This window comes from Mustela lutreola, chromosome 1 (assembly GCF_030435805.1).
Source record: "Mustela lutreola isolate mMusLut2 chromosome 1, mMusLut2.pri, whole genome shotgun sequence".
Lineage (NCBI taxonomy): Eukaryota > Metazoa > Chordata > Mammalia > Carnivora > Mustelidae > Mustela > Mustela lutreola.
In genome coordinates, this window is record NC_081290.1 from 167,238,357 (window position 1) to 167,242,414 (window position 4,058).

The window sequence follows — 4,058 nt, forward strand, 5'->3', positions numbered from 1 at the left end:
TTTTTTTTTTTGCCTAATAAAACATTTTTGTTCAGAATCTCAGTCTTCCTTCCTTTCAATAGAGTATGATTCGCAGGGCACCTGAGTGGCTCAGTGGGTTAAAGCCTCTGCCTTTGGCTCATGTCATGATCCCAGGGTCCTGGGATCGAGCCCTGCATCAGGCTCTCTGCTCAGTGGGGAGCCTGCTTCCTCCTCTCTCTCTCTGCCTGCCTCTCTGCCTACTTGTGATCTCTGCCTGTCAAATAAATAAATAAAATCTTAAAAAAAAGAATATGATTTGCATGCTTTTGATGCCTCCTGAACTATGAACACCTCTACCTCCTCAATTTCCATGAAAGTTATTCTTACCTAAAGTCGTCTGCCATTTATTTTTAAAAACAGTTGGCATCTTTTTGCAGTTTACAGTGTTTTTGGTTTGAGTATATGTTTATAGGCTGATGAAGGTGACTTTCGTCCTACTCTTTCCTTCCGAATTTGTTCCTTTTTGGGAAATTAAATTTTCTACTCTTTGTCAAAGAGTAGAAGGACCTAGAAAAGCGAAATGGTTCTTTTTTGTGAGTCTGCATTCCATTTTCTCATTTTGCATGTGCTTTATGTGACCACAGTTTTGGGGGCTGACAGCATTTATCAGCATTTAAAAGAAAAAAATGAAATTAAATTTAAATTAATTTAAATTAAATATATTTAAATTTAAAATTTAAAAAACAAATTAAAATTTAAAATTAAAAATGTAAATTAAATTCATTGGAAGGGGACGTGAAACATGAGAGACTAAGGACTCTGAAAATCAATCTGAGGGATTTGTAGGGGTGGGGTGGGAGGTTGGGGGAACCAGGTGGTGGGTATTAGAGAGGGCACATATTGCATGGAGCACTGGGTGAGGTGTAAAAACAAGGAATACTGTTATGCTGAAAATAAAAATTAAAAAAAAAACAGAAAAATTGAAAAAACTTACTTTTAAAGAAAAAACAATGTATTTTAAAAAAGGGATCTATGACTTTCTTTTTTTTTCTTGTTACTGTCAATGACATGAAGACAAAGTCAGCCCAACCTAGCCCTGTCAGCTATTAGCATGATCACTTATTTCAATGTGGAGTTAATTTAAAATGAACACTCTGGGAGAAATAAACTATATAAATCAAATATATAAGCATTATTCTAAAGTTTTGGACTTTGCTTCAAGAGAGTTGGCATATCTTTAGTTTCACTGTGAGAGCAATAACCAGTCACTGGGGTATCTAGTAGGATGTGTAAACTGGAAGCAAACTGAAATGAATGCTAATATATACATCCATATACATGTATGCATTGTTTATACGGTATAATCATATATTAAATCCCATGGCTTTGGAAGAAAGTTCTGAACATCTCTAATATAAAATGATAGAGAATATGCAAAATAGAATATGTAGACTTTCAAATTGGAATTCAAAGTTTTGTGACAATTGTCAATATTTGCCAAACTTTTCAGTATGTTCTTTGATGCCTGATTCTTTATTTGGGTATCAGAAAATCTTTTTCCCGTATGGAAGCTTTACACATATTCCTAAGCCATATGGAATAGACACTTTGACTTATATGCAAAAGATTTGTGGTCTTTGCAGAGTCATTACAATTTCTCTTGCGGTACAGATGAAGCCATAAATAAATATATTTATATTTATTTATAAATAAGTATATTTATATATATACTTTATACTTTATTTATACTTATAAATAAGTATATTTATAAATATACACATATTACATAAATTGTCTCATATGTTTTTGAGTATCTTACTTGCTCTTACTCATCAGAGGTAAATCACTGCATAGGCCCATACTTAAAGGAAGTGTGCACAGTGGGTTTCATCAAATATAATATTTTTCTTCTCTTTGTACCCTCATCCAATTCCAGTAAGTACTTTACTTACACTAAATCCCGTCAACTTAACCTGTACTGGTTATTCTTGTAAAAAAGAAATGTTAAAGAGTCTCGAAAACATGTTATTTTTTCCTTCTAAAATTTTGTCTCTTTTTTAATGTAAGCTAAAAAGAAAAGATAATCATTCTGTTAGAAACTTAGCCAACTGCATCTTCAGGTCTTCCTCTGTTATAACATATATTTTTAGTATGTCCTTCATACTAAATCTCTAATAGTATTCATTTCACAGGCTTTTGTTCTCAGAAAGGAAAATAAAGGAGACCTTGAGATTATAATAGCATTGACTAGTATTAAATGTGAGAATTTGATACCCAAAAAGGATAGCATTTGTTCAAGTTTACTTTGATTTTAAAAATTAATATTTATTTATTTGAGTAATAAATTTATAAACCTAATTCATTCTTATATTTTGAAGTTCAACAGGCAAAATTTATTACTCCATTTATAACTAAAAAAATATTAACAATCACTTCTCAGGAGACTGAGATTACTTTATAAACACATTAAAAAGTTAGCTTAGGTAACCCGAGTGGCTCAGTCAGTTAAGCATCTGACTCTGGTTTTGGCTCAGGTGGTGATCCCAGGGCTGTGAGAAAGCCCCAAGGTGGGCACTTCACCCAGCATGTCTGCCTGTACCTCTCCCTTTGCCTCTGCCCCTCCCCCTTGCTCTCAGAAACATGCACGCACACACACCGTCTCTTTCCCTCTCAAATAAATATATAAAATCTTTTTAAAATTTTTTAAATGTTAGTTGAGATTTCTTTAAATATTTTAATTGCATCTATATCTATTTGGATAATTAATTGTCCAATTTACAGACATATTTAAAATCTTTCATATATTTAACTCTTCTATACATAATAAATTAAACTTATAGACATAATGGACATCAAGTTCTCTTAAATATTCCAATATTATGCATAATCTTTTGACCTTTGACTTTAAAACCACAATGCTGCTACACATTTTGAATTAGAATCCTTATCTAATGTTATTTTTAATGAGTGATGGTTGACATGAAAACTAATAACCAATAACCTTCCAGATTCATGGTAAGAATGTGCTTTGAAGATAGGTCGGGCCATGTGATTTGTTTTGGCCAATAAAATAAGAGCAGAAGCAACATGTGTTGCTTTGATGCCAGAAAACTTCAAGAGGCAGTGCTATATTGTCTTCCCACAGAAACACTGATCAGCATTGCTCCAGATCGTGGTGACTCTGTCAGTGTCAGTCCCTGGTATTTTCCTGTCCTTCCTTAGATAATTGCTTTTCTTTACACATTACACTGTAGTTTATGGAATCATATAACATCTGGTGTTTGTACCTGTCCTTCCTTTTGTAACAACACGGGTGGAAGCTGAGGGCATCATGCCAAGTGAAATTAGTCAGAAAAGAAAAATATCATGTGTTCTCTCTTATATTTGGAATCTGAAAAAGGCTTTCTACTTGGAGAGTAGAATGGTGGTTGCAAAGAGTTAGGTGCTGAGGAATATGGAGAGATGTTGGTCAAAGGGTACAAACTTTCAGGTAAAAGATGAATAGGTTCTGAGGATATAGCCACCCAGGCATCCCTAGAATGATTACTGTTTTAAAGACTGATAATACCAAGTGAAAATGTGGATCTACAGGAAATCTCAAACATTATTGATGGGAATATAAAATAATGTCATTGCTTTTGAAAAAAAAAATATACTTTAAGTTACATGTAACACCTACACATGACCAAGTATTTCCAAAAAAAATAAAAAATAAAACTATATTTCCACCCAACATCTTCTATTTGAATTTTTATTTTTTTAAATTTTTTTAAAGATTTTATTTATTTATTTGACAGCGAGAAATTACAAGTACACTGAGAGGCAGGCAGAGAGAGAGAGAGAAGGAAGCAGGCTCCCTGCTGAGCAGAGAGCCTGATGCGGGACTCGATCCCAGGACCCTGAGATCATGACCTGAGCCGAAGGCAGTGGCTTAACCCACTGAGCCACCCAGGAGCCCCTTCTATTTGAATTTTTAAAGAACTTTATTCAGAATAGCCCAAACTAAAAACAACCCAAGTGTTCATTAAATAGTTAATGGATTAACACATTGTGGCATATTCACACAACAAAATACTACTCAATAGTAAAAGAATATG